This window comes from Callithrix jacchus, chromosome 11 (assembly GCF_049354715.1).
Source record: "Callithrix jacchus isolate 240 chromosome 11, calJac240_pri, whole genome shotgun sequence".
Taxonomy (NCBI): Eukaryota; Metazoa; Chordata; class Mammalia; order Primates; family Cebidae; genus Callithrix; species Callithrix jacchus.
Window position 1 is genome coordinate 49176441 of NC_133512.1, and position 22126 is coordinate 49198566.

At 37.0% G+C, this 22126-nt stretch overlaps 1 long non-coding RNA gene across 1 annotated transcript in view; it reads right to left on the reverse strand.

The window, feature by feature from the left end:
* Positions 1-5767: 5767 nt before the first annotated feature.
* Positions 5768-22126, reverse strand: part of LOC118143679 (uncharacterized) — a 34916-nt gene continuing 18557 nt past the window's right edge. The window contains exon 6 of the long non-coding RNA XR_004727992.3: positions 5768-21586. This is a non-coding gene — a long non-coding RNA (uncharacterized LOC118143679). The remainder of the gene's footprint in view (positions 21587-22126) is intronic.

Below are 22126 nucleotides of genomic sequence, written 5' to 3' on the forward strand. Positions count from 1 at the left end.
ACTAAAATAAACAGCAGTTTGCCAATGTGTCACATGTTATGGATTTAGCAACAGAGATTTACCAAATTGGTACATTTACAGTAGAGATAGATTTATATTCTCTTGAAAAAAATATCAACAAATTGCAGATACACAGTTGAAGACATGCCTAGAATCAGGGAGTAATTTTAGTAATCTCTTCAAGATTGGTCTTTATTGGTCTGGGCAAAATAAAATTATACTTCAATATTCTTGTTATATAACTTTCAGAAAACACAGCAATTGATAGAAAATGACTTTTTTTTCTGAAGAAAAGCATTTATGAGAATTAAAGGCAGTCATTTCTTAAGCAAGGTTGATTTAAGTATGTCAAGATTAAATGAGAAGGAGGTACTAGAACCTATGAACAGCTCTGTATGAAAACCTAGAATTAGCTCTATCTTCAGGACTTAGTAGGCTTGTAGAGAAGAGCATTGTTAAATTTGGCAGGCAAAGCATGAGAAGACAAGATAGTAGAAAGAGAAAATAAACCAGTGGTTCATTGTCAAGGGCAGAGGGACATGGAGCACACAGTGACATAGAACTCAACTCCTGAAGAAAGCCCAGCAGGTGTGAACTTGCTCGTTGGTAGTCTAGGTCTTAATATAAAAATATTTCCAGTGTGGGAAACTGGACACAAGGAGATATGGGTGAGAATCAGAATGTGTCACAGACAGGGAGAGAATGTAAGAGACCTTTAAATCCTCAGTCCAAGACGGATTTTTCTACATAATACTTGGAATTAGGAGATACTTTGGGAAATGCACTGAGGCATAATCACCATACTATACTTAAAACATTTAGACTTGTATAATATTTTTATACCTTCTGGTTGCAAATGGTTGCATAGATATACAAGAGAAGGTGACTTCAACGATTGGAAGGCTGACTTAGAAAGGTGGGCTTTGACAAAAAAAAAGCTCAACAGTGACCAAAAAAACAAGACTAGTTTAGAAATAGAGAATCATTCTTAGAGACTTGTAGCTATGTACACAAATTACTGTAATAGAATCATAGCAAAATAAGTTACATGATTGAAAGCAACTCCAGTGTGGTTACTAAAGTAAGAATGTAACTTTTCCCTCTTTAGTATGTATCTTACGTTCCTTCACAGAAATGTACACATATAGTCAAGGGAAAAACACTTTCCTTTCTTTCAAGCCAGCTCGTGTTTCCTTTATCTGAGAAATAATTTACTGAAATAATTTGGATTTCTCATATTCTCAATTTGGATTTTCTGCTTTCAGATCAAAGGGGCAATCTTTAGTTTCACAAAGGTTTTCTTTATCACCTTGATGGACTTTACATTGATTAAATGCTAATCCTTACAAGCTGTCAGATAGCTGGACACATAATTACCGCTATTATACTTCATTCAGCAGCCTGCACAGTTGGTGCTTGATGTAGCTGATGCTGCTCTAGATGGAGAGTTCACCTGCTTTGCAGCAACACTCTCAAGTCTCCAGAGTATGAACAAAAGAAATTGTGGTAGGCTGACACCATTTAATAGCCCTGCCTATGTCATGTAATCCTTATCAAGCAAATGGTGTGATTCTTGATTCAAATTTTAAAATTATGGTTCTTTACAAATAGTGCTAACCTAAAAGTACAAATATAAGGAAAGAAAGAAAGCAGAGTGTAGCAAACGACTCTGGTTATTATGTTTAATTAAAGTAGTAGGTGAATATGTAAATATTTGAAGATCTGAAGATACTAGACAAACCTCTTAACTGGGTTGTGGCTTTTAAAAAAATTTATTAAAGTTCTGAGGTACATGTGCAGAACACGTGGCTTACAGAGGTATACATGTACCATGGTGATTTGCTGCATCCATCACCCAGTCGCCTACATTGCATATTTCTTCTAATGTTATCCCTCCCCAATCCCCCTACCCCAAGACAGGCCTGGGTATGTGATGTTTCCCTCCCTGTGTCCATGTGTTCTCACTGTTCAACACCCACTTATAAGTGAGAACATGCGGTGTTTGATTTTCTGTTCTTGTGCCGTTTGCTGAGAATGATGGTTTCCAGATTCATCCATGTCCCTGTAAAGGACATGAATTCATCCTTTATTATGGCTGCATAGTATTCCATGGCACATACATGCCACCTTTTCTTATCCAGCCTATTGTTGATGGGCATTTGTGTTGGTTTCAAGTATCTGCTATTGTGAACAGTACCACAGTAAACACCCATGTACATGTGTCCTTATAAAAGAATAATTTATAATCCTTTGGATATATACCCAGTAATGGAATTGCTAGATCAAATGGTATTTCTATTTCTAGATCCTTGAGGATTGTCACACTGTCTTCCACAATGGTTGAACTAATTGATACTTCCACCAACAGTGTAAAAGCATTCCTATTTCTCCACACTCTCTTCAGCATCTGTTGTCTCCAGACTTTTTAATGATTGCCATTCTGTCATGAGATGGTATTTCATTGTGGTTTTGACTGCATTTCTCCAATGACCAGTGATGAGTTTTTCATCCATTTGTTGGCTGCATAAATGTCTTTTAAAAAGTGTCTGTTCATATCCTTTGACCACTTTTTAATGTTTTTTTTTTTCCTTGTAAAATTCTCTGTAGATTCTGGATATTAGCCCTTTGCCAGATGGGTAGATTGCAAAAATATTTTCCCATTCTGCTGGTTGCCAGTTCACTCTAATGATATTTTGCTCTGCATAAGTTCTTTAGTTTAATTAGATCCTATTTGTCAATTTTGGCTTTTGTTGCCACTGCTTTTGGTGTTTTATCATGAAGTCTTTCCTATGTCTGTGTCCTGAATAGTACTGCCTAGGTTTTCTTCTAGGGTTTTTATGGTTCTAGGTCTTAAATGTAAGTCTTAATCTATTCTGAGTTAATTTTTGTATATGGTGTAAGGAGGGTGTCCAGTTTCAGCTTTCTGCATATGGCTAGCCAGTTTTCCCAACACCATTTATTAAACAGGATATCCTTATTCCATTGCTTGTTTTTGTCCGGTTTGTCAAAGATACAGATGGTCGTACATGCGTGGTGTTATTTCTGAGGTCTCTGTCATGTTCTATTGGTCTGTATCTCTGTTTTGGTACCAGTACCATGTTTTTTTGATTACTGTAGCCTTTTAATATCGCTGGAGACATCATGCTACCTGACTTCAAACTAGTTTTTGACTAACTGAATGTCACAACAACTTTTCTTCTATTTTCTTCAAGAAGTTTTAAGAGTTTTTAGATTTAAAAAAAAATCATTTTAGATTTTACTTTTAGGTCCATCATCCATGTTTTGATATACAGTAGGAGGTAGGAGTCATGAGTCGAATCCAAGGACAAAACAATTTGTTCTGTTTAATATTTGAATATTCTATTTCTTATATAAAATGACAAAGAAGATAACATATTGTATATTAAAACTCTATGGAGGCAACTTGAAATAAATTAACTTATTTCTACTGCAGATCCATTGGATTTTTTTTAACGTATTGATTTGGAGTGTTTCATTTTAGACATTTAAAAAACAAAAGCATTTATTTAACAGTAAGTTTAACAATGCTCTAACAAGGATATATATACTGCCAAAACAATTTCTTCAGTTACATTCAGGTTGATTTGACTCTAAACTATTTCCTCAGCTCTGTAAGTTTTAAAAATGCAGTTCTAAGGAAGAAGGTATTCAAGCCAGTCCTATCACTAGCATCTCTAATTTGTCATTAAACTGTTTCAATTTTTCTGACAAGAAAAATGGAAATATTGAAATTTTATATAAAAATGTCTTCAAGAGTATTAAACGCTATAATAGTTAATAACAATTCTTACTTGACCTCATACCTAAGTTATTCTAAGCATGTCCAAGTTGAATAACCTAGAATGATGTTTTAAGCCAATTCAGAATTCACTGCCTTCTATTAAGTTTCCAGTTCTCACCAAAATGTCCACAAAGTATATCCATCTGCTCTCTCTTCTGCTCTACCCAATTACAGCTTGGCTTATTCAAACCTCAGTACTTCTTTTCTTCTTCCTTTTATTGTTAGTATACTCATCCATTGTCAGTCCTTAATTATACTGTAAGCTTCCTGAGGCTGCACAATCAAAATGTAAGAACATGCAGGACAGAAGTTTCAGAGCTCTCAGAATTTCTTACAGAAGTTTAGAGAGAGAACGATCTACTGTAACTGATAAACTTATGAACCACTATGATTACAAGAATTAGGAATACATTTTTGAAACATTTACTGCTATTTTCAGCTTCTTGACTTCTTTGTCATTTCTGTGTGTACTTGTTTCCACATCTATAGACATGGGTTTGTGATGTTTTAGAAATGTTCTATAAGCCTCTGGCAAAGAGTTGCATACAAGTGTAAAGTATTGTTGTCTATTTATTGTGTCATAGAATTTTGCACAGCTTGAGAGAATATATATCTTTTCAAGGCATTTTATTCTAATTTTCCTTTGCTCTATCTTGATTTGATTGATATTGAAAAAAACTCCATTTAAACAAAGATTTTTAGAAAATAACACAGAATGGAGATATAGAACAACAGTTTATCATAAAGTGTTATATTCTCATGTGAGAAAGCAATTTCTAATGGTACATGAAAATATTTCAATCACTTAAAATACCACATTGAAAACTGACTGTGAAATCAATGCTTGTTGAGAGAATCTAGCAGGTCCTTTGTGTAAGAGTCATCATTTCCTACACATATTTTAAGATATTGTGCCATAGTAACTTGTGTTTGGTGCTCACGAAGTTCCAATGAGTATGGATTTTGCGTCAAATTAGAATAGCATTGATGTTGCTCGGGTGTAACAGAATTATTTTCTGTTAGAAAGACAAGAATAGAATGAAAATAATTCTTCAGCATGAATAAAATAATTTTTTCCAAGTCATTCTGATTATATTTCTAAGAATTTCTTTTTTCTTTATAATTTCTCTGCTCATTGTTCTTTAAGTATTCCATTATTTTTCATCATTATTTTATTCCCTTTTATTAAGAAGGCACGAACCACATATTTTGCTTGAATTCTAACATGCTTAGTGACTTCTTGCTAAGTATTTTTAGAGCTGTTGTTCTTACATATATTTTCAGAATATTTTGAGGTATTTTATACCCATTTAATCATATTAGCCTCTATAGTGAACTGCTGGGAGTTAGAAAAGAGCAAAAAATGAAAAAGAGCAATCAAAGCCAGTCTTAGTCAGTCACTGTTGAAGTTTTTAGATTCAGTTTAATCTCATTTGCTTTTATTCTTTATCTTTTTGCAGAGGCTCCACATTTGTGTTTGTTTCAAATAAGACCTTGATGTTCTATTATAACCTAAAAATAAAATGGAACTAAATGTTTTTTATGAGTGTCACCCTATCCAAGTTCAGAAATTTTTAGGATGCTCTCATGAAAAGAGGGTTGTAAGCCCATTTTTCACATGTAAAAAAAAAAAAAAACATAAGAAAAACATATGTCTTTTTTAGTCTTTGCTATAGAAACTTAATGTGTAATTGCAAAAACAACAAAAAAGTCATGCTCTGTTAACATTCTAACATGCTCTGTTAACATTTGTTCCATTCACTCTATCCAATTTGGTAGTCTGTGTCTTTTGATTGGGGCATGTAGCCCATTTATATTTAAGTTTTTTTGAGAAATCACCAAACTACCTTCCATGAAAGCTGAACTAATTTACATTTTCAGCAGCAGTTTATTTGCATTTTTTTCCTCTGTAGCCTCACCAGTATTATTTTTTTTATTTATAAATATATTTTTAGCATGCCAGGTGATAATAAAACTTTCCATGGAGAAAAATAAAGCAGGCAAAGAATATTTAAAACTTCAGGTGGAGATTAGTTGTAATTTCTCAGGGAAGAAAGGGCTCACTGAAAATTTGACATGTGATCAAAAACCTGAGGAAAGTGGAGAATCAGCTCTGCAGTTTTATGGGCTGCTCCAAGTTCTCCACACAGACAGAAAAAGTGTGGCAAATTATGCATGTGGCAAATTCAAAGAACAACAGAAAAGTCAATGTATCAGGAACCCAGGGAGAGAAATAGGGGAAACATACTCCTTACAAGCTCGGTATGCTATTTTACAGATTTGGGGTTTTACTGTAGATTAAGGAACATAGGACATTTTGAGTAGAGGCATCATGTGCTATCATTTTTATTTTGAAATAGCCACGGTGGCTTCTAAGAATGTCTACCAGGAAAAAATGCTAAGAGTCAGGAAGATTAACTAGAGCGGATACTGGCAAACTCCAGTAAAAGGATCTAATCTCGCCTGCCTGTCTGGTAAATGAAGCCTTATTGGGATATGGCTCCTTCAATTGCATCGTGTTGATGGCAGTTTTCACATTATGGCAAAATTATGTAGTTGCAACAAAGATCCTGTGGCTTATTATATCTAAAACAACCTTAAATCTAGGCCTTTAAAAACAGTTTGCAAATCTGAATTCGAAGGCTATTGCAATAATCTGAGATATAATGGTGGCCTATACCAACTTAGTAATGGAAGTGATAAGTGATTTAGAGGCTGCACATTAAAAGTAGAGCCAGCAAATATGCTGACAGAGGAAAGGTATAAAAGCAAGAAGGCAACAATGACTCCCACCTGAGCAACTGGAAAGACAGAACTGCCATTTACTTAGTTGAAAGATTGTGGAAAGAGCATGTTTGGAGGTTCAGATCCTAAGTTCAGTCTTCAGATAGATACCTAACAAATCACAACAAATAGGTGTAATACACAGTTGCACATCTAAGTCTAGAGTTCAGCAGAAAAATCTTGGCTAGTGATAGAAATTTGGGACTTTTTGGCAGGTAGGTGGTATTACAAATCATGAATGAGATCACATGGGGAGTGATTTTGGAGGAGAGGTTCAGGGGTTAGACCCGAGGCTTGAGCCTTTCCAGATTTTGAAGGTCATGCAGATATGGTAAAAGCAGCAAAATACAATGATAAATAGCAAGCTAGTTAAATAAGGAGATACACAACAGCACATGAAACCTTTGTTAACTCAAAAATAAGGTTATCAGTGAAGTGCTGCTGCTCTTTCAGCTAAGATTGGGATGGAGAATTTATTGCCAGTTTAGAACAATGTAGAGATCATAGATAACCTTGAGCAACACCTCGGTGGTATATGGGGTGAAATGCTGATTGGAATAAATTCAAAGAAAATAAGTACAACTGAAAACGGCTCAACGAAAATTGTCTGGAAGTTTTTCTCTGAAGGAGAGAATAGAAAGTAGCAAAGTATTGTGGTAATGAGAATTTTTAAACTTTTTCAGATAAGAGAAATAGCAAGATGCTTGTGTGCTATTGGGACAATTCCGTCAAAAGGGAAAGGGATGATAATACCTAACAGAAAAATGTTCGAGAGCTATATGTTTGAGCAGGTGCATAAGTAGAAGCGATGCCCTTCAATGAGAGCACAGGCTAATCAATCAAAATAAGAGAAGGAAAAGCTAAGTATATAGGCAATACAGAAACAGGTGAGTAAATAGGAGTCTAGCAGCTGGGGACGGTCTTTTTCAACGACTTGTCTTCTTTCTTTTTAGCATAAGCAAAGTCACAAAGCTGAGGGGAAAGGGGTCTTGGAGGTCTAAGACGAGAGTAGAGAATAAACAATATCCATTAAGAGAGGAGGCAAGTAAATAGACTAGAGGAATATGGAATTTCTACCTAATACTTTGGGCTAAAAGTCACAACAAAAGATACATTAAAACAATATAAAACGAAAAATTCTAAACATCCAACAAGAGGATAGTGAGAGATAATGATTCTAGAACTTTCAGTAAATGAACTATTGGGAAATTATTAAAATAATTTTCTAATATGCTTAGTAACATAGGAAAATCTTAATGTGGAAAAATAAAACTACAATTCATTATATTCTACATTGTTGCCAGGAAGCACAGGAATCCTCAGTTCTTAGTCTTACTTGGAGAAAGAATTCTGCCAAGTGATTGATTTAGCCAAAAACGGAAAATTTTTTAAAGAAAAGTAGAGTGCAGAGAGTTTGTTTAAAGCGACAGCACACTCTGAAGAGTCAGAGCCAGATACTGGAAGGAAATGGGCCAGCAGCAACCCCTCAGAGTTCCACGCTGTGTTATGATGTTGAATTCTTTAAGTTTTCACTTCTGTCTTAAGTCTCTGCCATTTTCCTCTAGTTTTTCCACTCCCACCTTAAAACCCCTTCCTTTCCCCACCGACTTCCCAACCCAGGCTTGTGGGACCCTCACTTACTATTAGGTGATGTGCATGCAGAGGGCTGGTGTCAGACACAAATGGCACTTGCATTAACCCTTAGAACTTTCTTCTTTGCCTTTTGCCCCTCCTTAGGCATGTACCTAGCTCCGTTCTGACAGGTTAAATGCAGAGTGAATGATTATTGGGCATCCCTTTCTGCAGAGGAATTTCCCCTCCTCTCTGTTGATATCTAATAGTATGCAGGTTTCAGGTGTTCCCTGGGCTGTGAGGTTTTCCAGACCATCCCTTTCTCAGAAGCTTCCCTCCCTTGCTTGTGTCTGGTTACCTGCTTACTCTAACATTATGCAATTTGACAAGCGACAAAGACATTAACATTCCAAAGTCACATTACTGAGAATTGACAGCCCAAGTTACAACCCAGGTTTGACCGATTTAAAAACTGATTTCCAGACCACTTAATTTGAATTGTAAGCATCTGCATCATAGATACTTGAAGTTTAGGTTTTCTGTTTAATACCTCCAGCATTTTTTGAATAAGAACTATTACATAGGAAAGTATCCTATATTGCTTTTTTCTTTTCTTTTCTTTTCTTTCTTTCTTTCTTTCTTTATTTACTTTGAGGCGGAGTTTTACTCTTGTGACCCAGGCCGGAGTGCAATGGCGCGATCTCGGCTCACCGCAACCTCCGCCTCCTGGGTTCAGGCAATTCTCCTGCCTCAGCCTCCTGAGTAGCTGGGATTACAGGCACGCGCCACCATGCCCAGCTAATTTTTTGTATTTTATTTTTTTTTTTTTTAGTAGAGATGGGGTTTCACCATGTTGACCAGGATGGTCTCAATCTCTTGACCTCGTGATCCACCCGCTTCTGCCTCCTAAAGTGCTAGGATTACAGGCGTGAACCACCACGCCCAGCCAAGTATCCTATATTTCTCATTGAACAATTGTTACAACTGCACTGTATAGTTCATATACATGTTTCTAATGTTCCAAATCACCCTAAACTGAGTTTTTGTGAAAACTATCATTCAACACTATAGTCACTTTCTTATAAACTTTAGCTCTGTTGTTTATGAAGTGTTCCAATGAAATCTTCATGTAAATCACCAAAATCACTAAGATACTATTTCATTCTTGAAAATAGAAAAATACAGATTTACAGAAGCTTATTTGAGCCATGAAAATGCTATTTTATAACTAAAGAAATTGTTATTGAATAGAGTTGTCCAAGTTCAGCATGTTGAACAAAGAATCGTAGAAAACTCATAAAGTAGCAAAAGAAAGAAGCAAGGAAAGAGACACAGCAACAAAAGAATGGAGTAAAAAAGCTACAGACTTACTCAAGGTTATTCAGAGTGGAATAGAGCTCAAGAGCGCCTGACTGCAAGGCTCCCAGAGTTTTTACAAAATCAAAAGAATTTGGCAACAGGTGTCTTTCGAGGGCTCCAATTGGTTACACCCTAAGACCAATCAGAGGCTGAAGTGGATGCTTGGCCCACAGTTGATCAGAGGCTGAAGTGGAAACTTCTGTCTCCTTATCACAGGAGCGAGGATGTGGCCTGTATGCGCCCAGTCTTGCTGAGAACTGGCTGCACCTGCTGTTGTTTTGTTGCCGCCTTAACCCCGAGTTACACTAATTCCCTATTCTGCCTTAGAGTGAATTTCAGGCATAAATGAATCAAGAAATGAAACCCAAATGTGGCATAGTCACCCCTCTATGATAATCTTTGTAAGCAAACATAGTTTAAGTTTCAGGTTGTATCCTCCAACTTCTTGTTTTTTTCCCCACATGTGAGACGTACCTTTGATCTCTAACAGCTGACATTTAGATAATCTTACCTTGTCTCATGACCATTAATATTTTCTTACACACTAATGACTACTAAATTTAAATCTTCTGCCCAGTTCTCCCTTCTGAGCTTCAGTCAGGAATATTATCTGTCTCCTGACATCTCCCTTAGTGTAATTCAAGCATAATATGTTCAAAACAGATCATCTGAGGGTTTTTCCGCATCTGCAAGAATAAAGATCATACTCAGTAATCAGGCTGCTGGCATTCCAGAAAATGTTGACATCACTCTGAAGGGAGGCATAGTTATTCAGAAGGAGCCCTGAGAAACTCTGTGGAGGGAAGTTAATTATGTGAATGTGGAACTCAGTCTCTTCGGGGAAGAAAAAAAATAGAGGGTGCAGCTTGACAAATGGCAGGGAAATATAAAGAAACTGGCTACTGTGCACATAATCTGTGGCCATCCACAGAGCATGGTAAAGGAGTTACAATGAGCTTCCATTGCAAGATGAGATCTGTGCATGCTTACTTTCCTATCAATGTCATTATTCAGGAGAATGGATTTGTTGTTGAAAATCAAAATTTCTTAGTGAAAATTCATGCACAAGGTTCAGGTGGTCTTGGTGTTGCTTTTTTAATATCTCAAACCCAGAAAAATGAGTTAATACTTGAAGAAAATGACATTGAACTTATATCATATTCAGCTGTTTTGATTCAGCAAAGCCACAACGTCAGAAATGTCAGAAAAAATTTGTATGGTATCTACATCTCCGAAAAAGGAACAGTTTTGCCCGCTGGTAAGTAAAACCCAAAAGTTGTCCAGCGTTGAAAACAAAATGCTGATGATTTCTCAACTTCATTTATGATGTTTCAAAGATTTAATAGAAGCCCTCTACTGAAAAAAAAGCAACAAGCAACCAATTAATCAGACTATCTGAATTATAGCTCTCTCCTCAAATTATTTCTCATTTTTATAATGGCACCATTTGCTCAAGCCAGGAACCATATTTAATTCCTCTCTTTCTCTGAAAACCATATTTACTCAATGAACAAGATTTCCAGGACTATTTCCAAAATACATACCTATTCAGGCCTTTCCTACCTTGCAACTCTCTAGTCCAAGCTCTAATCATTTTCAGCTTATTTTATTCTAACAGTCTTCTACATAGTCTAAATATTTTTCCAGGTTCTCCTTCTAATTTATTCAGAAAAAATTTTTTTTCAAAGATCGTTCAGATAACATCACTTTCCCATTGAAAACATCTCAATGCTTTTTGTCATGCTAGTATAAAATGTAAACTCATCATTCTGGTCTGTAAGGTAGTACATGATTTGGATTCTGTCAGGATTTCTACCCATTATGCTACCTCCCAGCTTTTTCTTCTGTTGCAGGGTTCTTTGTGTTCTTTGAAGACACTAAGTTTTTCTAGCCTTACATTCTTGAATTCACTCTCACCACTGCCTGGACCACTTCCCATGGTTCTTATATTTTAGGTCTCCTATGAAATGTCACACACTGGGAGAGTTGTTTCTTGACCATTCTATCTAGGATAGATGTCTCATCTCTGAATATATGTTTTATCAACCAAAACATCTGCATATTTCTCCTATGAAACCCAACACAATCTTTAGGTATTTTGTTTATCCATGTGTTTCTTTGTGTCTCACTAATTTTTCATAGGTTTGTTACTAAAACTCCACTGCCTATCACATATCACGTTCTTAATAATTTTAAATAAATAGATAAATGAATAAATGAATATACCATTTTTACTCATTGCAGAAGCAATAGTTAATTTGCCTAGTTTATAAATTCATTAGTTTCCATGCACAGTCAATTGATAGATTCCAGGTGATAATTGCTTCCTTAAAATTTTTTTATTCCCTGATTTTAGGTGGTAAAGATTCTGTTTTAGGCAATTTATACAGCCATTTGGTACATCAAACTTCTCAATTTTTTTTTTGCCTTCTTTCTCTATAATTCCAATGGATATTTATAAGGAAACTATTTAGTAGGATACTTCCAGCTTTTTCTAATTGTCAATCAAGCTGTAACTTATGGGTGGATGCTTTCCCTATTTTAACCACCTCTGACCGGTTGTAACACTGCATAAATCAAAATACAAATTTACAAAGCAAACTCACAAAACATAGGATCTCTATATAAATTTGTAGAAGCTAATAAAAATATGTTTAAAAAATGAGCTCAAATCAGATGGAAAAGGATTTAAACATAAAAGCTCATCCCAAGCGGCTAAAATCGCAGCATGAGACAGAGAATTTATTAAGATACTTTATGGCCAGCTGAAATAGATTATATTTTGATATAACTATATCACTGACCAATTTTTGGCAAATAAACATAGCCACAGTCACTCATTATTAATTTTAGAGAATGCCACTTCCAAAGTTTTGGTGATCTTTAACATAAATTTCAGAATCTCACAGAAAGAGGTAACTAGAAATTATATAATATCATACCCCAAACATCTTCAATGGAAATTATTAAAATTAAATTGTCTTTAGAGATTCAGTGAATTTATACTTAAAATATCTAATAAATTAACATTTATTGTTACAGAGAGCATTAGCAATGCACCTTTTAGATTCTGTTTTACAGTCTGCTGGACCAAATGGACACAGCCAGAGCCCACTGTTGCTGGTTTTTACACTGGCCCATATTAACCCAGCTAATGCTTCAACAGAGTAAAAAGCACATTTAATTTCACCATCTCATTTAACGTTCTTTATCCATCAACAAGCACTGAAGGATGTTTAGTAAAGAGAGCATGGTTAACCAGATAGACATGATAACATTTTACCAAGATATACCTTATAGAATCTGACACATAATGTTTTAAAGATGTAAAACAAGAAAGGAAGTGTCAAAAAGTATCAAGTACAGGTACTCTCACAGATCTCTTATTGGTGGAGGGGGATTGAAGAGTACATGAGGTAAAGAAAACTACACGAAGAACCCGGAGTACTTCTAAGAAAATCAAGGAAAGCCAGCATAGCTAATAATCAGCATGTGGGTGAAATATTACTGAGATGAGGTAAGGGGAGGAGGAGGAGGAGGCCCTGATCATGCAGTTTGTTCTGAGGAAAATGAGAAGTCACTGAGAGTGTAACGAGAATAATAATCTTTTTTTTTTTTTGAGACAGAGTTTTGCTCTTGTTACCCACACTGGAGTGCAATTGCGCGATCTCGGCTCACCGCAACCTCTGCCTCCTGGGTTCAGGCAATTCTCCTGCCTCAGCCTTCTGAGTAGCTGGGATTACAGGCACCTGCCACCATGCCCAGCTAATTTAGTAGAGACGGGGTTTCACCATGTTGACCAGGATAGTCTCGATCTTTTGACCTCGTGATCCACCCGCCTTGGCCTCCCAAAGTGCTGGGGATAATCTTTTTGAAACAGTTCTTAATACTGTCCCCCACACTGATTTTTTTTTTTTGACACGTTGGCTCCAGGGGGTGGAAGAGCAAATTGTAAACTCAGAAAACTGAAAGTAGAAGTAGCCATTCCCATTGCCAGAGGGGAGATGGGCAGGCAAAGACAGAAAGTAATGAAGAAAGCTCTCCTGTTGGTCCTCCCCTTCATTTTTGCTCAGTCAACAGCAACATAATTCTAGCAATGGAAACAACCAGGTACTTTTTCAGGAGTTTTAGAACAAGGGTGTTTGTTTCTCACTTTCTTAGCTGCATATTAGGACATTTTAAAAGTTCCCTGAGAGGGAATGCCAGTGCAACCCAGGTGGTATGTAAAGCAGGAGCATAAGCAGCTGAGAAAGGGAGGATTGCCAGTATTCCACAGGGCTTCTGGTTTTCCTTTAAGCTTTGAGAAGGTCGTGGAAGATAATTGGGATATGACCTGGCTTGTACCTCACACTGAGCTCTATCCAGTTAAGTAAAAAAGTCCCACAGAGAAAGAGAAAGAAGTAGAGCAATTAGGCCTCTGACAGTATCTGCAGTGCCATGAGTCTGCAGATAAGGTGCCCAGCTGGGTGTCTGAAGGCACTGAATGCTCCCATAGCAAGGTAGTATTAGTACCCTACCTAGCTAGACCAGGTAAGAAACACACCAGGTAAGGGCATTTATAAGAGCCAGATAAAGTGAAAACCAGGCCACCCGTTTCCCTAGCAATAGACATCAGCAGCTGTTGCCAGTTAGTGCAAGAAATTTTACTCTGGGGACCACGAGATTTTACAGAAACTTTCAAAAAATTAATGTCAGAGGAGTGAATAATGCCATCTCTACAGAGTGTGTAGTACAAGGAAAAGGGTCAGGTACAGTGGCTCATGCCCATAATCTCATCAATTCGGAAAGCCCAGGCAGGCGGATTACATGAGGCCAGGAGTTCAGCCTGGCCAACAATCCATCTCTAGTAAAAATACAAAAAATTAGCCAAGTGTGGTGACTCATGCCTGTAATCCAAGAAACTTGGGAGGCTGAGGCAGGAGAATTACCTGAGCTGGGAGGTGGAGGTTGCAGTGAGCCCAGATCCTGCCATTGCATACCAGCCTGAGTGACAGAGCGAGATCGTCTCAAATTTAAAAAGAAAAAGGACAGAACTCTGAGTTTTAAAGGAAGGGTCCCAAAAGTAAAGAATATTCTGAGTAAGGAATGTTTGACAGTATTTACTGAAAATTTCCATTGGAATTGAAATTAGAAGACATTAGTGACCTAAATAAAAACAGATTTTGTGAAGAGAAGAACTGAAGAGAGTGTGAAGAAGCTTCTGAATAGATGAGAGAGTAAAAAAATAGATGAGGAATAGAGGCTACAGCCTTTCAAGAAATTTGACATTGAATTAGAGAGAAAATAGGTGATTCTTGAAAAGAAAGTGAGAGAAGGTTGTCTTTTGTTTGTGAAATTATTTTGTTGTTCATTCTAAGGAAGAGTGCTGAGCATATTTAGTTGTATGAGGGAAGGAACCAGAACAGAGAGAGTAGGTAGTACTCTCTATAGGCCCCAAAAAGAGCAGGAAAGGTGTTGTGGCCTCCATTTTACAAATAAGAAAACTAAGACTTAGACTTAGTGGTTTGCTGAAGGTCAGGAACTGTTGATATATTTGGACAAGAATAAAGACTTTTTTGTTCATATGTTTTAATTCTTCTTTTAATGTATTTAATATCCTCATTTGCATGAAGACACTGCTGGATGTTGGGACTGGTTAAATGACCTATAATATTTCATGTCATTTGCATTGGATTCATAGACTACTAAGGACTGTGGAGTCCCTAAGTGATAAGTACATGAGGTTTTTGTGAGATCACTGCATGTGAGGTAGTTAGGTTTGTAACTCCTACTACTGCTTGAGCATGTTTTGTTGCTGGTTACTGCAAGCACAGAGGGCTACAGCTTTGCCCTTTGTAATCCTGAGGGAGAGGAATAGGGAAAGCTCAAAGAAAAACAATAAAAACACTTTTGGTCCTGGACAATAGGTAAAGGAAATTAGCAATGTTTCCATTCTTAGTGACTGGTCAGCTGAAGAGCAAGTATTCCCCCGCTTTTCATAAGTTTTGAGGAAACTACAGTTTGGTTTTTGCTAAATGTAAGGAAAGGAGAACACTGACTGATATTATTTTATCTATAGTAATATAAACAGCTGACAATGGGTAACCTTTATGAATCCTGGCTATGTGCTAGGCACACTAGTACGATGGCACTTAACACCTCATTAAATCCTAACAGGGTCCTTAGGCTGGATATACTCTCTCCACATTAGGAGTAGTGATAACTTCAACTCCTCACTCTACCACTTAGAAGTGATGTGACTTTTGGTTAATAGGTACGTCAGTTTTACGTTGCCATAAAACCGTTCCCGAGACTGGGTAATTTACAAGGAAAAGAAGTTTATTTGGCTCACAGTTCTACAGGCTGTACAAGGATTGTGGCAGCATCTCTTCAGCTTTTGGTGAGCCTGAGGAAGCTTTTAGTCAGGGCAGAGGGAAAAGGAAGCCAGAGTGACACATGGTGAGAGACACAGCAACAGGCGTGGAGTGGGGTGGGGATGAGGAGTTTCAGACTCTTTTTAAACAATCAGCTCTCATGGTAACTCATTACTGTTGGAAGGCTCCAAGTCATCCACAAGGGATTTGCCTCCATGACCCAAACACTTTCCACTACGGTCCACCTACATCCAATACTGGGATCACATTTCAATGGAGATTTGGAGGGAACAAATATCCAAACCATCTCAGACAGTTATTCAACCTCTTGTGCCTCAGTATTCTTATCCCTTACATTTAAATGAGAATGACAATAATAATACCTTCCTAGGAGATTTCTGCCAAAATGGCCAAATAGGAACAACTCCAGAGTGCAGTTCCCAGTGAGAGCAATTTAGAAAGCGAGTGATCTCCACATTTCCAACTGAGGTATCAGGGTCATCTCATTGGGACTGGTTAGACTGTGGGTGCAGCCCAAGGAGGGCAAACCAAAGAATGGCTGGGCATTGCCTTACCTGGAAAATGCATGGGCTTGGAGAACTCCCTCTACTAGCCAAGGGAAGCCATTAGGGACATTTCCCAATACTCTGGCACTCTGGCTCAGATACCGCACTTTTCCAAAGGTCTTCCCAACTCACAGACCAGGAGATTTCCTCCAGTATCTATACCACCAGTGCCCTGGGTTTCCAGCACAAAACTGGGTGGCCATTTTAGCTGTAGCAGTCTTTTCTCTTTTTCTCATATCCCAGTGGCACCTGGAATAACAGCAATACAGAACTGCTCTTTTTCCTAAAAAAGGGGCTCTAGCCAGGGAGCCAAGTGATCTGGCTTGGCGGGTCCCACCCCCACAAAGACCAGCAAGATAAGATCTACTGGCTTGATATTCTTACAGCCTGCACACCAGTCTGGGCTCAACCTGGGATGTTTGAGCTCAGTGAGGAGGGGCATCTGCCATTGCTGAGGCACAGGTAGGCAGTTCTAAACTCACCTGTGTAAACAAAGTTGCTGCAAAGTTTACACAGCAACTGGGCAGAGCACAGGGCAGCTCAGCAAGCCTGCTGTAGTTAGACTGTGACTAGACTCCCTTCTTGCTGGGCAAGGCATCTCTGAAAAAAGGCAGCAGGAACTTATAAATAAAGCCCTGCCTTCCAAGGACAGAGCACCTGGGAAAAGGGGCAAATGTGGGTTCCACTTCAGCAGACTTAAGTGTCCCTGACTGGCAGCTCTGAATGGAACAACAGATCTCCCAGAACAGCACTTGAGCTCTGAGAAGGGACAGGCTGCCTCCTCAAGGGGCTCGCTGACCCCCGTGTATCCTCACTGGGAGACACCTCATGCAGAAGAGCTCTGGCTGACATCTGGCAGGTACCCTTCTGGGATGAAACTACAGAGGAAGAAACAGGCACAATATTTTCTGTTTTGCAGACCCCACAGGTGATTCCCAGGCAAGTAGGGTCTAGAGTGGACCTCCAGCAAATACCAGCAGACCTGCATAAGAGGTGCCTGACTGTTAGAAGAAAAACTAAAAAACAGAAAGAAATAGCTTCAACATCAACAGAAAAGACGACTCAGAGACCCCATCAAAAAGTCACCAACTTCAAAGACCAAAGGTAGATAAATCCACAAAGATGGGAAAAAACCAGTGCAAAAAGACTAAAAACTCCAAAAACCAGAAAGCCTCTTCTCCTCCTAGGGATCACAACTCCTCACCAGCATGGGAACAAAACTGGATGGAGAATGAGTTTGATGAATTTACAGAAGCAGGCTTCAGCAGGTAGGTAATAACAAACTTCTCCAAGCTAAAGGAGAATGTTCTAACAATGCAAGGAAATTAAGAACCTTGAAAAAAGGTTAGATGAAATGCTAAGTAGAATAATCAGCATACTGAGGAACAGAACAACTTGATGGAGCTGAAAAACAGCACAAGAACTTTGTGAAGCATATAGAAGTTTCAATGGCCAAACTGATCAAGTGGAAGAATATCAGAGATTGAAGATCAACTCAATTAAATGAAACAAGAAGGCAAGATTGGAGAAAAAACAGTGAAAAGAAATGAATAAAGCCTCCATGAAATATGGGATTATGTGAAAAGACCATATCTGCATTTGATTGCTGTACTTGCAATCCTAATCTCTGATAAAGACAGGCTTTAAACCAAAAAGGATCAAAAGAGACAAAGAAGGGCTTTACGTAATGTTAAAGGGATCAGTGCAACAAGAAGAGCTATCATAAATATATATGTACCCAGTACAGGAGCACCCAGATACATAAAGCAAGTTCTTAATGACCTAGAAAGAGACTTAGACTCCTACAAAGTAATAGTGGGAAATTTTAATACCCCACTGTCAATATTAGACAGAAAATTAACAAGGATATCCAGGACTTGAACTCAGATCTGAGTTGGACCAAGTGAACCTAATAGACATCTACAGAACTCTCCACCCCAAATCCACAGAATATACATTCTTTTCAGCACCACATTGCACTTATTCTAAATTTGATCACATATTTGGAATTAATACACTCCTCAGCAAATGCAAAAAAAAAAAAAAAAAAAAGGAAAGAAAAGAAAAGGAAATTATAACAAACAGTCTCTCATACCATGGTCCAACCAAGTTAGAACTCAGGATTAAGAAACTCAGTCAAAACTGCACAACTACATGGAAACTGAACAACCTTCTCCTAAATGACTACTGGATAAATAATGAAATGAAGCAGAAATAAATATGTTCTTTGAAACCTGTGATAACAAATGCACAACATACCAGAATCTCTGGGACAGATTTAAAGCAGTGTCTAGACAGAAATTTAAAGCAATAAATAGCCACAAGAGAAGTGAGAAAGGTCTAAAATTGACACCTTAACATCATGATTAAAAGAAGTAGATTAACAAGATCAAACAAATTCAAAAGCTAGCAGAAGAAAAGAAATAATTAAGATCAGACAAGAACTGAAGGATATAGAGACACAAAAAAACTTCAAAAAATCAGTATCCAGGAGGTGCTTTTTTGAAAAGATTAACAAAATAGAGAGATCACTAGCCAGACTAATAGAAAAGACAGAAGAATCAAATACATGCAATAAAACTGATAAATGGTATATCACCACAGATCCCACAGAAATACAAATTACCATTAGAGATTACTACTACAAATACCTCTATGCAAATAAACTAGTAAATCTAGAAGAAATGGATAAATTCCTGGACACTTACACCCTCCTAAGGCTAAACCAGGAAGAACTGAATCCCCGAATAGACCAATAACAAGGTCTAAAATTGAAGCAGCAATTAATAGCCTTCCAACCAAAAATAGTCCAGGACCAGACAGGTTCATAGCCAAATTCTACCGGAAGTACAAAGAGGAGCTAGTACCATTCATTTTGAAACTATTCCAGACAATACATAAAGAGGGAATCTGCCCTAACACATTTTATGAGACCAACATCATCGTGATACCAAAACCTGGCAGAGACACAACTTAGAAAATTTCAGGCCAATATCCATTACGAACATTGATTTGAAAATCCTCAATAAAATATTGGCAAACTGAATCCAACAGTACATCAAAAAGCTTTTCTATCACAATCAAGTTGGCTTCATCCCTGGGATTGAAGGCTGGTTCAATATACTCAAATTTATAAATGTAATCCACCAAATAAACAGAACTAAAGACAAAACCACATGATTATCTCAATAGATGCAGAGAAGGCCTTCAACAAAATTCAACAGCCCTTTATGCTAAAACTTTCAATAAACTAAGTATCAATGGAATGTATCTCAAAATAAGAGCTATTTATCACTAACCAATACTCAATATCATACAGATTGGGCAAAAACTGGAACATTCCCTTTGAAAAATGACACAAAACAAGGATGTCCTCTCTCACCACTCCTATTTAACATAGTATTGGAAGTTCTGGCCAGGGAAATCAGGCAAGAAAAAGAAATAAACGTATTCAGTTAGGAAAAGAGGAAGTCAAATTGTCTCTATTTGCAGATGACATGATTGTATTTTTAGAAGCCCCCATCGTCTCAACCCAAAATTTCCTCAAACTGATAAGCAACTTCAGCAAAGTCTCAGCATACAAAATCAATGTGCACATATCACAAGCATTCACAAACATTAACAACAGACAAACAGAGAGCTAAATCGTGAGTGAACTCCCATTCACAATTGCTACAAAGAGAATAAAATACCTAGGAATACAACTAACAAGAGACCTGATGGACCTCTTCAAGACAAACTACAAGCTACTGCTCAAGGAAATAAGAAAGGATACAAACAAATGAAAAAACATTCCATACTCATGGTTAGGAAGAATCAATATCATGAACATGGCCATACTGCCCAAAGCAATTTACAGATTCAATGCTATCCCCATCAAGCTACCATTGACTTCCGTCACAAAATTAAAAAAAAAAAAAAAACTTTAAACTTCATATGGAGCCAATAAAGAGCCTGCATAGCCAAGACAATCTGAAGCAAAAAACAAACAAACAAACAAACAAAAAACACACAAAGCTGGAGGCATCATGCGACCTGACTTCACACTATACTCAAAGGCTACAGTAATCAAAACAGCATGGTACTGGTACCAAAACAGAGATATAGACCAATGGAACAGAACAGAGGCCTCAGAAATACACCACATATCTACAACCATCTGATCTTTGACAAACCTGACAAAAATAAGCCATGGGGAAAGGATTCACTATTTAATAAATGGTGTTGAGAAAACTGGCTAGCCATATGCAGAAAGCTGAAACTGGATCTTTCCTTACTCCTTATATGAAAATTAACTCCAAATGGATTAAAGATTTAAACATAAGATCTAACACCATAAAAACCCTAGAAGAAAACCTAGGCAATACCATTCAGGACATAGGCATGGGCAAGGACTTCACGACTAAAACACCAAAAGCAATGACAATAAAAGCCAAAATGGACAAATGGGATTTAACTAAATTTAAGAGCTTCTGCACAGCACAAGAAACTATCATTAGGTTATGTGGTTTTTTTATGCATTACCTATTACTTGGAATTAGCAGACACTCTAAAGTCACCAATGTTTCTTTCCATTTAGATGTTACTTACTAAATAATACTTAGAGCACTAGGGCTCTTCTGACATTTTCATTACTTCCTGACTAGAAACTCTTCCACCAGCAGATTATTTACTTACACAGTTATATTATAGAATTTGTGCATGCATATGCTAAAATACTGTTTTCTCTTGATAGGAACATCTTCCATAACTTGGTAAGGTATTAGGCTTTCAGTGAATATAACCAGTGATACATTATTAGTTTGGAATTCTGTGTAGCTAGTAAAGACTTTAGAAATGGCTCCTGATCCAGGGTATAATTATTTTGTGACAGCTGGTTGGTACTAGTATGAAGAATAAAGAAAAGAAGAATATGTGAGCTGCTGGCCTAGAAAAAGAGGTGCAGATGGGTCCAGAAAAAATTTTTAAAAAGAATACGGGAAATAATAAAGTATTGTAATCAATGAGAGCATAAAGGGGAAAGAAGAAAGTATCTGCATAGACAATAGTGATCATTTTATTCTCTTGAGTATGGAATTACATTTACCAACTGTGGCATCTTTCCAATTGACACAAATCACATGATCCTTTTGTAGCAATGCTGTCTCTTCCTGAGATGAAACATAAGGGGAGAGAGGAGAACAGAAAGGGGAACGGAAGGGAAGAAGACACATATAAATTGATCTTAATTAGTAGTGCGTTTTATTAAATGAATGGTAAGTTAGAGGCATTAAACAAAATCAAGTGTCTAGGAAATCATTTTATCAACCTACCTTTTATTCATTGCAAGCTAAAGTATTTACACAAAATGGATGTTGCCTCCTTTGTGACCATTATTATTTTTTACAGTTGAATTCCTATATACTCTTTGCAAATTGATTGAATATTGCTTATGTAATTAAAAAATTTAGGAAACATTATTGCAACTCATAAGTGTGTTTAACTTATTGCCCAAATAATCTATAATTATCTGGGAGAAATTACTTCAATATAAAAGGCTATACACAATAGAATAAATGTTCTCTTCTTGCTCTCTGATATTTTGTTAATTTCTGACTATTACATCAATTTTACCTGTCAAACCTAAGTTAGGTTTATTAGTATATTAATATTTATATTTTATTTATATTATAAATATATATACATAAATT